This window comes from Canis aureus, chromosome 8, assembly GCF_053574225.1.
Source record: "Canis aureus isolate CA01 chromosome 8, VMU_Caureus_v.1.0, whole genome shotgun sequence".
Taxonomy (NCBI): domain Eukaryota; kingdom Metazoa; phylum Chordata; class Mammalia; order Carnivora; family Canidae; genus Canis; species Canis aureus.
Window position 1 is genome coordinate 58,495,878 of NC_135618.1, and position 16,078 is coordinate 58,511,955.

General features: G+C 42.9%; 2 long non-coding RNA genes across 5 annotated transcripts in view; one reads left to right on the forward strand and one right to left on the reverse strand.

The window, feature by feature from the left end:
• The window catches only part of LOC144319259 (uncharacterized), a 20,293-nt gene continuing 4,215 nt past the window's right edge, over positions 1-16,078 (reverse strand). Inside the window, exons 2-5 of one of the 3 annotated variants that reach the window (XR_013385146.1) lie at positions 9,637-9,802; positions 2,813-2,985; positions 1,743-1,875; positions 1-676 (exon numbers count right to left, since the gene is read on the reverse strand). This is a non-coding gene — a long non-coding RNA (uncharacterized LOC144319259). The remainder of the gene's footprint in view (positions 677-1,742; positions 1,876-2,812; positions 2,986-9,636; positions 9,803-16,078) is intronic. The other 2 variants (XR_013385145.1, XR_013385147.1) reach the window with 2 other exon arrangements.
• LOC144319260 (uncharacterized) overlaps positions 7,288-16,078 on the forward strand; it is a 23,171-nt gene continuing 14,380 nt past the window's right edge. Inside the window, exons 1-3 of one of the 2 annotated variants that reach the window (XR_013385149.1) lie at positions 7,288-7,897; positions 8,768-8,962; positions 14,892-15,094. This is a non-coding gene — a long non-coding RNA (uncharacterized LOC144319260). The remainder of the gene's footprint in view (positions 7,898-8,767; positions 8,963-14,891; positions 15,095-16,078) is intronic. The other variant, XR_013385148.1, reaches the window with a different exon arrangement.

A 16,078-nucleotide genomic window follows, 5' to 3' on the forward strand; every position in this document is an offset into this window, starting at 1 on the left:
CCTACTCTCTTCTTATACTTGCCTTCTTTTAATGTCCCTTAGCCTGAGCAAATAAATGCCCAGTCTTGTTGGAAAATTGGCCAAAAATTAATAAGCAAAGATAAATATCAGTAAAGTGTGCAAGTTTTACTTATTTACTTTTTAAAGATTTTATTTATTTATTCATGAGAGACACAGGCAGAGGGAGAAGCAGGCTCCATGCAGAGGGAACCTGATGCGGGGCTCCATCCCAGGACCCCAGGATCATGACCTGAGCTGAAGGCAGATGCTCAACCACTGAGCCACCCAGGCACTTTGCAAGTTTTAGTATAAATTCGTTACATTTATTTCTTCTTGGACGCTGTTTTGTTTTAAACTATTTTCTAAAGAGATAGCAGGCTGCCAGAGGAGGTTTCCAGACAAGATGCAAGGTCATAGTAATCTTCTAATCCACTGACAAAGAAAGTGAATCAAAGGTTGAATTCAGGGCAAGCAGATCAAAACCCCAAATCCAATGTGGTCCCACAGAGGCCTTTTAAGCTCTAAAAACTGTAGTGACCCTTTGCATCACACAGGGACATCCCACACTTGCTCCTCCAAGGGTGGTCGGTGAACTAGAAGCATCACATCCCCCAGGAGCTTGAGAGATCTCTAGCAAGACAAGTCTGAGGCACCGGCTGACCTACTGGAGCAGAATCTGCATTTCAACAAGATCCACAGGTGAATGACATGCATGTGAAAGTTTGAGAAGCATCAATTTCGAACATACTTATAGTTATTCACCTATCCCATTTCCCATGCTCTTAATGCTTACTCCAACAAAAATATTTTCTGTCTTTCTCTCTCATTGGGAGCAGGTTGTAAATTGTTTGTGTTTAACATGCATTTCTTTTAAAATGAACAAAAGCAGAGAATCCTCTCTTCTCTGTGGTTCTCCACTGGTTCAGCAGCTTTCTGGGGAACTTTTCATTTTTTATTTAAAAAAACATTTTTAAATAGGCTACACGCTCGGCCTTGAGAGCAAGACCTGAGCTAAGATCATGAGTCGTTGCTTAACCAACTGAACCATCCAGGTGCCCCACTTTCTTTTCTTATTTGAAAATTATGAATTCCTTTAGGAACAACAGACAAATAGCTCCAGGTGGCTGCTTCTCCCTTTGTCTACAATAGGATGTTAAACATCAGGATTGGGGGTGGGTGGGATGGGGACACAAAACTAACAGCCCTACATAAAGTATCTTTCTTTATGAAGAGCTCAGGGAATACTGTCATCGTTCTGATGTTTCTAAAGTATTTTACTCATTGGCATTTTATAAAATTTTTTTGATGTTATGACAACCAGTTATAATATGAGAAATATATATGAACTATGATATATAGAGATATATATGACTTATATGATATAATGATAGGTAGTATGATATATATGATATAAGGGGTATCATATGATATATATCATGTATGTATAGCATATATATCATACATATATATAATCATAAAATAGAAGTGTCATCATATTTTCAAATCTCTTAATTAAAACTCAGTTGTACCCCCAGTAACTAAAAAGTGTATAATCACTTATTCCTTACAATCCCAGTGCAGCTCTTTCTGTCCATGGGTCCCGTCCCCATACTATAATAAAAGCACCTTTTTTCAAGAAAAAAAAAAAAAAAAACACAAAAACCAAAAACCAAAACCAAAAAATCTCACTTGCAAATGGTTTTGGAAACCAAGGTTGAAAAGAAAGCACCTAGTTGACTCACCAAATTTTTCATTTTCATTTATTTTTTTGCCTTCATCCTAGTGAATGATCAAGAGCATTAGAAGGTACACAGTAGTGTGGTAGGATGCAAAGATGAGCCTTAGTCCTTATACTCAGGTTGATTTTTAAAATGGCTGGTAAAAAAAAAAGTGAGATAGGTACATGTTAATAAGTATAGTCAAAGAAGAAAGTGCTAAGTAGTCTTAGAATTTACAAAATTAAAATAGCTTAAAATAGTTAAGCTATTTTAGGTGCCAGAGACTAACGCTGGATAATATATATATATATATATATATATATATATATATAATTCCTAAGAGACACAGAGAGAGAGGCAGAGACACAGGCAGAGGGAGAGGCAGGCTCCCTGTGGGGAGCCTCATGTGGGACTCGATCCCAGGACCCCAGGATCATGACCTGAGCCAAAGGCAGACGCTCAACCACTGAGCCACTCAGGCATCTTGACCCTGGATAACTTAAGGAAGAAGAAGGAGGACAAGGAGGAAGAGGAGGAGGATGGGAGGAGGAGGGGAAGGGGAGGAGAGGAGGAGGGGAGGAAGAAGGAGAAGGAAAAGGAGAAGGGGAGGAGGAGGGAGGAGAAGAGGAAGAAGAAACAGAAGAGGGGGTTGGGGAAGGGTGGGGAAGGGAGGGGGGAAGGAGGAGGAGGAAGAAGAAGGAGAAGGAGAAGAAGAAAAGAAAAAAGTTTATTGGAAGGATATTGGGAATCTATTATTCAAGATAGTCAAGGTCATGGTACTGTAACAAACATCCCCCACTTGTTACTTCTAGGGCATGCCACAGATCCTGTGTGGATCAGCAGAGGCTCTGCTCTGCACTTGGGACTCAGATGAACAGAGGCTCCCCAACCTTACAGCCACATCACCTAAACATGAAGCCTCCTCAGTGACCAAGCAAGGGTCTCCAGAGCCTGGAGGTTGGTACAGGGGCTTTTTACTGCCTCAGCTTGAAAGTGACATGTGTCATTTCTATCTATTGTCATCAGTCAGAACTAGTCACATGGTCTGCCCTCACTGCAGGGAGCTGGGAAACATAAAGGGACAAATGGGATACCTGGTGAGCTCACTGTCTCTGGTACAGGGAGATTCATACTCCAGGGAAGTGCTAAAGCATCACCTCTTGTGCTCAACAGGGATCAGAGCACCTGAGGAGCCCTGGCCAGCAGGAGACGCGGTTGGGCCGTCACTCGTTTGCAGTTCTTCCTGTCTCCCATCTCAGAATTTGCTCTGGAGGAAGAAAACAGCTGATTGGCTTGGTCCAGTTTTATGAGTCACCCAGGACAGAGGTAAGTGGACAAGTTGATTGATGGTTCCACCAAAAAGGAGGGACCATGCATCCAAGCAAAATTGGTGAGCTGTTGCTACAGAAAGGGAGGTGAATGCAGGTGGGCCAACATCCTCAACTATTGGGGCTTGATGTAACAGAGGCTTTAGAGGAGACGTGGCATTCAAGGTGAGCCTTGAAGGAAGAGATACATTTGATGAGGAGCAAAAATAATGTGGGCAGAGGGTAATATAAGCGAAGCGTGTACACAAAAGAATGGCAGTCATGTACAAAAAAGAGAAAATAAGTTAAATGTGACCAGAAAAAGTGATTTTCAGTTACTTGTTCACCTCAAATGACCTGGCTTATCTTTGCTTCACTTGGACACAAGTGGGTGGGGGATTGGTTGGAATGGTTCAACCTCTAACGTGAATTTGAGGCCTTGGTCTTTTGTGTTGGCTGAGATTCTCATCTCTCCTCCACATGACCTCCCCTCCCTGTGGTTAGCTGACACTGCCTCGCAGTATGAGGGTCTTGGTACAGGTGAATTGCTAATTAGGACAACTGAGGACGCAAAGGCTGAACCTGCTAGGTTGCCTTGGTGCAGACTGGAAGAGCATCAGACCCTTTGCTAGTATCTAGGACGTAAGCTATTTCATGGGACCAGTGCCAATTCAGCGAGGGGGCTGTGCAAAATCATGACTGCTGGGAGACAGGAAAGCCTTGGGGCCATTTCCAGAGACCAGCTGTCAAAGAGGATGTCCCTGTGGTTAGGTGTCCCACCCCCAGCTCCAGCATGAGGTTTGCAGTGGGAAGTGGGTAGTGTTGGAGGAAAGAGAAGTTGGGGGCTGGGTTGTAGAGTCTAGGAGTTTATGCCACCCCAGACAGCTTAAACTTCTAAAACATAAATGAAAATGATGGCAGTGGGGGAAGGGCACAGAGGTCTTTCCCTTCATGCAACTCTTTCCACATTTGCCCCTTTTGTGTTATTGGCCAATATGGAGTCACCTTGCCACCCCTTGCTCCCAAAGAATCTGGGAAAGTAAGAATCTGTTCAGGGGGCATGGAATTGCTTTTGATTCATTCTCTGGGTATGGGCCATTGCAGGCTGAATGAAGTGGGAGGGAAGAAGAAGTACAATGGTACTGGGGGGAGGGGGAGGTGATATACAGAGGTAGCCACCAGCAACACAAAGCAGGGAAGGTTGTAGCTTTAGGTCATATGACAGGGAGTTAGAGCTGGACCAGGGAGGAGGCAACAGGGAGGAAAACAGGCCGAATATGAACATGGATACACAAGTGGAGTGGGACAATGATGGCAGCTCATGTTTATCTTTCATGAGAGAGAAAGCGAAAGAGACAGAGACTGAAAGGGAAGTCAAAGATGAGGACATAGTTTCTAGCTTGCTTAATTGGATGTTGAGGCCATTAACCCAGGCTGAGAACACGAAGAAGAAGTGAGGTTGGAGAGAGAATGACTTTGGTCTTAAGCATTTTGAGTTAGGGATCTGAAAGCTAGCTCAGGGGGAAATGCCCACAAGGTGTGGGCCATGAAACACTAGGATGGGGAGGATAGACAGGGTCAGATGGAGAGATTGGGGGTTATCAGCCTAGAGCTGGAGGGTGGTGACCTCTTATCTGTGGTTTTGGTTACTCTCAGTCAAATTCAGTCCAGAAACAATCTTCCTGGTATCATCAGGTCAGTCGTAACCTCATGCTGCATCACAGTGCCTAGTCATTCCCCTTACTTCGTCTAATCATGTAGACATTTTATTATCTCGTATCCTCACAAGAAGAAGGATAAGATAAGTATAGGATAAACTTTTTTTTAAATTTTTATTTATTTATGATAGTCACACAGAGAGAGAGAGAGAGAGGCAGAGACACAGGCAGAGGGAGAAGCAGGCTCCATGCACCGGGAGCCCAACGTGGGATTCGATCCTGGGTCTGCAGGATCGCGCCCTCTGCCAAAGGCAGGCGCCAAACCACTGCGCCACCCAGGGATCCCAAGATAAGTATAGGATAATGAGATATTTTGAAAGGGAGACCACATCCACATAACTTTTATTACGGTGCATTTTTACAATCATTCTACTTTATTAGTAGTTATACTGTTCACCTTCTATGTGCCTAATTTATAAATTAAACTTTATCACAGGTAAATACGTATTGGAAAAATACATGGTATATATATATATATATATACCATATATATATATGGTTCAATACTACTTGGAGTTTCGGGCATCCACTGGTTATCTTAGAACAAATCCCCTCAAATAAGAGGAGGATTACTGTAGTCAAAACCATGTTAACAAATTATGTCTCTGCTTCTGCAAGATCCAAAAGAATGCACATCTAAATACTCACAGAGGTTCCTTCTGGGAAGAGGGATGGGCAGAGAGGAGGTAGGTCCAAGGGAGATGTTCACTGACATTGTATACCTCCACATTGCCGAAGCTTTGATAATGGGCACATATCCGATGAGGAGAAAGTACAGTTACAAATGAGCTGAACGACGGGCACTTGGGTGGGTCAGTCAGTTAAGTGTCTGACTCTTGATTTCAACTCAGGCTATGGTCTCAGGGTTGCAGGATCAAGCCTCACATCAGGACCTGCACTAGGCCTGGGGTCTCTTTGGGTTTCTCTCTCTCTCTCTCTCCCTCTGTCCCTCCCCCTACTAACATGTGCACTCTCTCTAAATAAGTAAATAAATAAAATCTTTATTAAAAAAAAAAAAAAGAAATGAGCTGAACAAAAAAGGAGAATGCTAGAGGAACAAGATGAGGATGTGGTGAATGCTTCCATCTAGAGGAAAATGAGAAGGAAGAGGGGAAAGTATTTAGAGAATTAGAGGGTCAGGATTGAACCCTGGAAACACAATGAGTGGCTGCCAAGGTGAAGGAAGACCGAATGAGAGCCTGAAAAAGACAGGTTTGTGTTTAGTGAAACCTCACTGCTGACCCTAGACAGTGCAGGTAGTGTGCAGATGAAAAACAATCACATACTTGTGATGGGGTTCGGGGAAGGCTGCCCTGAAATACGCTACTTTGGCATATTGCTTATTTGGAATGCAAGTTATTTAAGAAACAGTCAGTGCCAGAGGACACTCTGACTCTCCCCTGTCTCTTTGACCATCCCTTGCCCACCCCCATGTGGAGAGCACCCTCCCTGCATCCAGAGGGCAGAAGCACCCTTAATCGCCAGAGATCAGGAATTCCGGGCCGAGAAGGCTGTAGAAACAACCCTTGTTACTTTTTCATTAATTTGCTCACCATGAGCCCAAAGTGCTTTGTGTTGTTAGCTCTCTGCAAATGTATAATGCCTTTGTCTAAAGAGTCTAAAAAAGCTGCTTGCTTGGGTCACCTCTTGGAATCTTAGGTTTTTATGAGCCCCTATGTGTGGCTTATAAAATTAAGTTTGTTTTTCTCCTGTTCATCTGTCTTACGCTAATTTAATTACCAGGCTCAGCTGAAGAACCTAGAAGTGAAGATGGAAAAAGATTTTCCTCCCCTACACACAGAAATGTGAGCATGTGTGAGCACACGAGAGCTCAAGAAAAGCAGGGAAATGATATTTCTTGGCTACAGCTCCTTAAAAGACCAGCCCTATCCTTGCAATGTATTATCCTATCATTTCCCTTTTTGCCTTGTTTTTGCCCCACCATAGGACCACCAAAACCAAGAAGCATCACATGAACCTGTGTAAGGTGCACACTGGTTATCCCTACAACATCCTGCATCACCATGGGACCGGTAGTTGTGGTGGTAAAAATATGTTGTGCATTCGTCTTTCCCACGAAATTTTTTCTAGCCACAAAATTAACCAGAAACAAGAGAAGCATAACCCCTGCCCCTCCTTTTTCTCAGCATCAGAGAGACAGAGCCTTGACACAACAGAACGAATAACGTACCACAACTAAGTCAGAAATACCACTGAAAGAGGTTAGCAGGGAAGTGTTTCCTTGCCAGCCAACAGCCCACTGGCCCAATGTTCCAATTTAGGTTACAGGATGCTCCAGACTAAAGGAACAAGGTGGTGTGATAAGACTGAGCAAAAACAAAGCAGAGGGATTTGGATAATTCACTTGTGAGTGACTCCTCTTTGGTATTTTTATTTGCTGTGTGTTTACTGGCTTTGCTATGAACACACTGCAGTGCCAGTGAGGCCAACACACATGCTCGTGGGCCAAGAAGCATTACCCATCTATGACCTCGGCTGGCAGCCAGCTCTCGTGCTACTGTGAATCTGGGTGAGACGGGGGGCTGGACATTAAAAACCCACTCATCAGGGCCTCCAGAAGTCCAGGATTTCCACTCTGACTTTGCCACTTTATTTCAATAATCACTGAGTATAAATTTCTGTAATAATGTATGTAATGAAATAGTTTCAGCTGCTTATACCAGAACACCCAACTAAAAGTGGCTTTCATAACGAGGACATTTCAGATCTAATTTGCCAAAGTGTTCTCAGGTAGGAGGTTCCAAGGTTGGGGCAGCAACTCAACAATGTCATAAAGGCCCCTGACTCTTCCATCTTCCCACTCTGACATCTTCCACGTGTTGACTTTTCTAGTTAGTTCCACCCTCATGGTCACAAGACGGCTGCCACAGCTCCAAGCATCGCCTCTCTCCGTATCAATGTCCAGCTTCTCTTTCCATTTCCCTGTCTGTATGAGAGGGAAAGCTCTTTCCCAGAAGCCTCTCACACACTCCCATTCTAGTCGTGTGGCCTAAGATTAGGTCACATGCTCATGCCCAGCTGGCAAGCAAGGCTGGGAAGATGAGTACTTTACATTTTCGGTCTCTGTAGTGGGAGAAAAGAGCTGGGAATGACTGTTAGGTCATTTGGTCAGGCTACCAAACAACCACTGCAGGTAAGAATAATGAGAATGAAAAGCAATCATAGCAACTAATATCAACTGAGTCATTAGGTGCTAATATCAACTGAGTCATGACTATCAATTAGTCATGAGTACCTGTCAGGCACTATTTTAAAGGATCTACCTGTATTACTTTGGTTCCTCCCAGCTACACTACCATGAGATTGTATTATTGCTGCCCCTACTTTATAGGCAGGGAAACTGAAGTTCCGACAGGTCAAAAAACTTGCCATTGTCACCATCAGAAAGCCCACTCTTGGCCTTTCGGAGAGCGAGTTCAACATGATAGTATTTGACCCCCAAAGGCCCACAGCTCAGAGAAAGGTCCAGGCAGGAAAACAAATCACGGTAATGTGGTGAGGTCAGTGCTAATCCACGTGTAACAGAGTGTGAGTTAGTAAGAAATCGTCTGGCATCAGCATCCCTTGCCCCCTTCCCTATGGCTTGCCTAGGGACACTGTGTTTCCAGTGAAATTTCCCAGGGAGGAAGGGAACAGGAGCGCTGGTACATTGGGGTGAGGGTGGGGATGAGAGGGGGGAGATGGGCAGAAGCATGGAGCCTCAGGAGGGGAGGGTTCCCCAAACCCAGGGGCAGGGATGAAGGGATTTTGGGGCTGCCTGACAAAGCCATGCTGCCTTGCGGTGCCCAGGGAGGTGACAGGATGCTGGTGGAACCACATAATGTGAGGAAGGGAGTGCCTGAGCAGGGAAGGAGCAGTGAGGACACCCGCCCTCCTTCTGGGGGCAGGCAAAATCAGACAATAGCCACTCAGTGGTGTCTTTTGCTGATCAGAGCCCAGAGGGCTCTCTGCATAAGCATTAGCACTGCAAAATATAACACCTCCACCCTTTGTGTCCCTCCAGCAGTTCCTGAGAATTATTATTATACTCTGGAGCATGAGGACTTGGCATGGGGCTTTGTTTTATTTGGAACAAAAATTCCTATGGTATTTTGTATATCCAGAGAGAAAGCCAGCCTGACCTCATAGCTGCATACACAGATAGGTGAAAATGCAGAAAAAGGAATCACTGCCACTGTCATAAGGAGAAAGTATCTGGGTAAGTCTCCACAGATGAGGTGTAGCAGGGTACTGAAGGATGAATAGGAGTTCACCAGGAGGGCAAGAGAGGGAAAGAGTCCATGCAAAGGCAAAGAAGTATGAAAGATTTGATTCCCCCTCCAAACTGAGTATTCTGAGCACTGGGTAAATGGCACAGAGATCAGGAGATGGTTCCCGTAAAGAAGACAACTGGAGTACTATCTGAACTTCAAGAGCATGGAAAGGTGAAGCCCTTAAAATGAGTCTGAATAAGAAGCTTCCAAAGTTGCACTTTCAAGCAGCAGACTCTTTTCTTATTCATGAACCCCTTTGCAAAAGTTGAAATTAAATGCAACTCCAGGGATGCCTGGGTGGCTCAGTGGTTGAGTATCTGCCTTTGGTTCAGGTTGTGACCCCAGGGTCCTGAGATCGAGTCCTGCCTCAGGCCCCCTGCAGGGAGCCTGCTTTTCCCTCTGCCTATGTCTCTGCCTCTCTCTTTTGTGTCTCTCATGAATAAATAAAATCATAAAATCATAAATAAATAAATAATGCACCTAACTAAATAAATACGTAAACGCAACTAATTAACTAAATAAATGCAACTCAAATATAATAGGAATAAGTTTTTCCCTGACTGCAATTGTCTTGAATGCAAGAAGTATGATTTTACTAATAATTTAAATTAAGCCTCACCCCGTGTGCTCAGTGACCAGCTGGTGAGAAAGCTCCTCTCTGCCACAATGGGAGAACCTTCTTCTATCCAGAGTCACATGAACATCCAAGGTCTGATCCAGTCCAGATGGTTGAGGAGGGCTTTTTCATCCACACAGAGGACGACTCTTTCTCTGGTTCAGCTTCCCTGGGGACACCAGACAGCCATTTCCCTCTGGGCTGGGCACCAGCCCCAGCGGCTCCCCAGGACCTCCGACTAATCCTGGTCCTAGAGTGGGGAGTTGGCCCAGCCCAGCCCATGTCTGGGGACCCTGATCTCCCCAGGCTCTCTCAGATTAAAGTTCAAGTGCTTAACTCGGTCTAAAGCAGTGTTCTCCAAACTGAAGTTCATGGCCCATTGATGACTTACAAAATCAATGCAGTGGGCCAGGACCTATAATGCTTTAATTTTATATTTATCATTATTTAAAGATTGGAAATGGCTATTTTTAATTTAATGAACTGTTAGTTTGTTTTGGTCATGCAGACATTTACTTATTTTTAGCAACCACCCAACATCTTTTCAATGTTTTTATGCCAAACATCTGGTTAGGAACATTTTCGAACATACTAAAATGTTGTAAGAATTGTATGATGAATACCTATATTCCCATCAACCAGATTTCACCATTAGTATATATTTTTAATATTTTTAGATTAAGGTATGATTCACATACAGCAAGATTCACCTATTTTAGAATACAGTTTTTTTTTAAGATTTATTTATTTATTTATGACAGACAGAGAGAGAGAGAGAGAGAGAGAGAGAGGCAGAGACACAGGAGGATGGAGAAGCAGGCTCCATGCTGGGAGCCTGACATGGGACTCAATCCCAGGACTCCAGAATCGCGCCCTGGGCCAAAGGCAGGCACTAAACCGCTGAGCCACCCAGGGATTCCCTAGAATACAGTTCTTTAAAAAAAAAAAAAAAAAAAAAAAAGGATTTGGTTTATTTATTCATGAGAGACAGAGAGAGAGAGGCAGAGACATAGGCAGAGGGAGAAGCAGGCTCCCCAAGGGGAGCCAATGCAGGACTCCATCCCAGGACCCCAGGATCATGCCCTGAGCCAAAGGCAGATGCTCAAGCACTGAGCCACCCAGGTGCCTGTAGTGTACAGTTCTATGAATTTTGACAAATATAGTCAAGTAGCTACCACCCCAATCAAGATACAGACTTGATTCCTTTATTCCAAAAAATTCTCCCCTGCCCCTTTGCAGTGACCCTTCTTCCCCGCCCTGGACCCTGGAAACCACTAGTCTATTTTTCCTCCCTATAGCCCCTCATAGAAAGAGTCATACAATAGGTAGCATGTCAAGTCTGGCTTCTTTCAGGATGCATAGCACTTTGGAGATTTTTCCATAGCATGTGTATCAGAGGATTATTCCTTTTTATTGCTGAGCAGTGTTCCGTTGTGTGGATATACTAAGGTTTGTTTATCCATTCAGCACCAGCTGAGTATATTTGGGATGTTTCTATTTTCTGGCAATTACAAATAGAGTCATTGTATGGAAACGTGTAGACAGGTTTTTCCTGTAAATGTGTTTTTCATTTCTCTGGAGTAAATACCCAGCAGTAGGAGAGTAGGTCATAGGATAAAATATGTTTTACTTTATAAGAAACTGCCAAACTATTTTCTGAATGACCATATCATTTTGCTCTCCCGCCAGGAATTGTATGAGAGTTCCAGGCGTTTCACCTCTCATGATCACTTGGTATTGTCGGTATACTGAAAAAATTGAGCCATTCTAATATGTGGTGAGGTATCTCATTGTGGTTTTAATTTGTAATTCCCAGATGACTAAAGACATTGAGCATCTTTTCATGTGCTCATTTGTCACATGTCTATATTTATTGGTGAAACGCCTGTTCAAGTGTTTTGCCCCTTTAAAAAAGTTGAGTCATTTTCTTATTGAGTTTTGAGAATTCTTGATATATTATGGATTCAAGTCCTTTATTAGATATATAACTTGCAAATATTTTCTCACATTCTATGGCTTATCTTTTGAATCCCTTGGTAGCGTCTTTTGAAGAGCAGAAGTGTTTAATTTGGGTGAAGTGCAATTTATTAAATTTTTCATTTATATCTTCATTAACATTTTTTAAGTTTATTGAGATGCAATCCACAAATCATTCTGCACCTGGGTGGCTCAGTCAGTTAAATGTCCAACTCTTGATTTTGGCTCAGGTCATGATCTTGGGGCCAGGAGACTGAGCTCCAAATGGGGCTCGGTGTTCAGCAGGGAATCTGCTTAAGATTCTCTCTCTTCCTCTCCCTCTGCCCCTCCCCACCCATGCTCTCACATGTGCACATGCTCTCTCTTGCTAAAATAAATAAATCTTAAAAAAATAAATTATACAATTCACTCATTAAAAATGTACAATTCAATTGCTTTAGTGTACTCACAGATGTATGCAACCTTCACCACAATCAATTTTAGAGCATTTTCATCCTCCCAGAGTAACCTTGCACCCCTTAACCATCAATCTCCTACTCTGGCCTTCCCACCTCCAGCTCTGGGTAACACTAGTCTGCTTTCTTTCTCTATGAATTTGCCTCCTGTGGACATTTCATATGAACACATATGAACACACAACATGTGATCCTTTGCAAATGGCTTCTTTCACTTAGTATCGTGTTTTCCAGGTTCATCCATGTTATGGTAGGTATCAGCATTTCATTCCTTTTTATTCCCAAATAATATTCTCTTGAATGGATATGCCACATTTTACTTATCCACCATCAGCTGATGAACAGCTGGGTCATTTTCACCCTTTGGCTATTACCCATAACACTGCTGGGAACATTTGTGTACAAGTTTTCATACGGACACCTACTTTAATTTCTCTTGCTTTATGAGCCTAGGAATGAAATTGTTGAATCCTAAACCACCTGCCTGTTTTCCAAAGTGGTTGCACCATTTACATCCCCATCAGCTGCATACAAGGTTGCAATTTCTCTATGTTCTCACCAACATTTGCATTTCTCTGTCTTTTTGATAATAGCTGCCCTGGTGGCTACAAAACAGTATCTCCTGCTGGTTTTTATTTGCATCTTCCTGATGACGAGTATTTTTTCATTTGCTTGTAGGCCATTTGTGTATCTTTTTTGGAGAACTGTCTGTTCAGATCCTTTGCTATTTTAAAATTGGATCATCTGTATTGTTATCACTGAAGTGTAATTGTTGCTTACATATTGGAGAGACAAGTCTCTTATCAGATATATGATCGGCAAAGATGTTCTTCGATTCTGTGGATTGTCTTTCCACTGCCTTGATGGAGTCCTCTAAGCCACAAAAGCTTTTCAATTTGATGATGTCAGGATTCCTTATTTTTTTCTTTTGCTGGTTGTATTTTTTTGTGTGTCGTAAATAAGAAACCATTGCATAATCCAAGGCCAGGAAAATTTACATCTACATCTTCTCCTAAGAGTTTTATATTTTAGCTAGAGGTCCTTGATCCATTTTGAGTTAATTTTTATATATGATGTGAGGTAGGGACCCAGTTTCATTCTTTTGTAGGTGGATATCCAGTTATTCCAGCATCGTGTATCGAAAAGGCTAGTCTTCCTTCATTGAGTTGTCTTTACGTGCGTTAGTATTTTTATTATATTTTCTTTATCATGTCTGTCAAACTTTCCATCACTCTATCAATTTCAAAGTAGTGACTTGCAGACACCACAGTACTTCCTCCTAACACTTCAGCATGTATCTCATCAACTACAGTTCAATTTTTGTCCACAGTTTTTTTTCTTTCTGATGTAGAATTTGCACACAATGAAGTGCACAAATCTTAAGTGAACTATTTGGAGAGTTTTGACAAATGCATTCACCTGTGCAATGCAAATCCCTTATCAAGATATATAACATCAACACCACCCGAGAAAGTTCCCTCACATACATTTATTTTTATGCATTTGTTTTTGACAGATGCATGCCCCCATGTAACCACCACCTCAATCAAGATATAGAAAATTTCCATCTCTTGAGAAAGTTCTCTTTCACTTCTTTGCAGTTAATCTTGCCCCACCCAGTCTGCACCCCAGGCAGCCAATGATGTCATTTATACCACTAGAGATTAGTTTTTCCTGTTATAGGATTTTATAGGAAAGAAATCATAGATGTAGACTATTTTGTGATCAGCTTAATTCACCCCTGACCAATATTTTAAAACAAACATCAGAATGAATGCCATGTTACAGGGTGAAATATTCCTTTGCTGACCTTTGCTTTAGATACACACACACACACACACACACACACACACACACACGTGTATGTGTATATGATTGTACAGGGCCAAAACAGAAAATGCATTTCTTACCGTGGGCTATAATCAAAAATATTTAAAAGTTACTATTCTCCTGGATCAGAACTTGCTTCTTTTCTACCTGTCTTGTTATTCTCCCTGGACCCTGTTCTTCCCTGATTTCTTTTTCTTTTTTTTTTTTTTTTTTAATGTTTTATTTATTTATTTATTTATTTTTTTTTTAAATTTATTTGTGATAGTCACACAGAGAGAGAGGCAGAGACACAGGCAGAGGGAGAAGCAGGCTCCATGCACCGGGAGCCCAACGTGGGATTCGATCCCAGGTCCCCAGGATCGGGCCCTGGGCCAAAGGCAGGTGCTAAACCGCTGTGCCACCCAGGGATCCCCTTCCCTGATTTCATATCAAATACCCAGTGATCAGTCTTAACTGCAAACCTTTACAAATTTTGTTCCTTCCCTTGGGTCACTCTCCCCACCTCATCCTACTCACCCTCAAACTGGAGAACTATTCATCCATCAGATGCCCACTTGGTTGGCCTTTCTCTAGAAAATGTTCTCTGTTTGCATGCTTTCTTCTCAGAACTGGTATCATATTGTACTCTAATTGATTACCTGGTGACTCTATCCTTCAGCTGACCACAAATTCCCTGGGGTTCAGGCACCATATCTCATTCACCTTTGCAGTCCTTAGTTTCTGGGATGTGATGACTCATAACAGGCATCAATAAATGTTCACTGAATAAATAAATGAATAAACCTTGGGGTTCAGGATGACAGAGTATTAAATAAACCACCCTGATTCTTTTCCAAGAACCTTCCCATTCCTGCTTATTTTATTGTCTTGTGTATCTCTGATTTCTTAACCATCATGTTTTTATAACCTCCTTCAACCACCCTAAGACCTAAGCCTTTCAGTTTTCTTCTCTACACACCCAATGCTAATCCTTTCATCATTGTTACTTCCTCCCAGATGTGTTGAGGCAACAACTGTGTTTTTGAGGATGACATAATATCCTTATCTTTGTCCTTTGCTCCAGAACCCTCCCGCATCTTGCCAAAGTTATATTAATTCTCTGACTGTGAGTGTGTATGGAGGTGTCTATGGTGTACGTGCCCATGCATGTGGAGAAATGTTCACCAAAATGTCACCAGGGGCTACCTCTGAGATTTCAGGTGATTTTAACTTAATTTTTTAAGCTTTTCTATATGGCTTCAACTTTCTAATTAAGAATTGCATCAATTACCTACTGCTACAGTAATGCTGCCAAAAGCCCTCAGTGGCCTGTAACAGAACCATTTATTGCTCATGTTGCAATGGTTGGCCAGGTGGCTCTGCTGATCTTGGCTGGGCTCTTTCATGTCTGGGCATAGTCTGGCCTGACCTCGGCTTGGCAGTTTGAGGCAACTCTGCTCCACATTATCTCTTACCCTGTGGGTGAACCTAGCTTTAAGGTGTCCTCATGGCAATGGCAGAAATGCAAATAAGGCCAATTATGGAAGTGACTCTCAAGCTTCTGCCTCCCATCACATCTGCTAACATCCCATTGGCCAGAACAAGACATGTGGTAGAGCTTAAAGTAGAGTAGTAAAGCTACTTTCAAGGGATTTGCATCTTTCAAGCAAGATGGCTGTCAGAGCTCCAGCCCCATATCCTCCAAGTGGTTCAGGTGAGACACCTGTGGAAAGGACAGGTGGCTTTCTATTTCAGCAGCCCCAGAGTCTCATTGGCTCCAATGAGTCACATGCCTGTCTCTTACCAATTCACTAAGGGTAAGGGACCACAGTGTTCTGATTGGCCACTCCTGAGTCACTTGTCCATTTTTGGACCAGGGTAGAGTCAATTCTACCTCATTCATATTGACTGAGATCCAGGGAGGGTGGTTCATTGGAGGAATATTAAGGATGCTACAGGAAGTAGCTGACTTAGGTTAGGTAGCCCCAGAAGTTCCTGAGACAGGGACTGGAGCACAATTTCCATGTGAAGGAGGCCCAGAAAGCACTGTGAGAGAGTGGGGAGGAAGCAGAGCCAGTGAGGGATCATTCATGAGCAAGTTAATGCTGGGGGACCAGGGCTCCACCTCTCTGGAACCTCTGGGAGACTGCAGAGCATGCCTTTAAGTTGTCCCTGCCACGTGCCTTGAGAAGCAAGGAGACTGA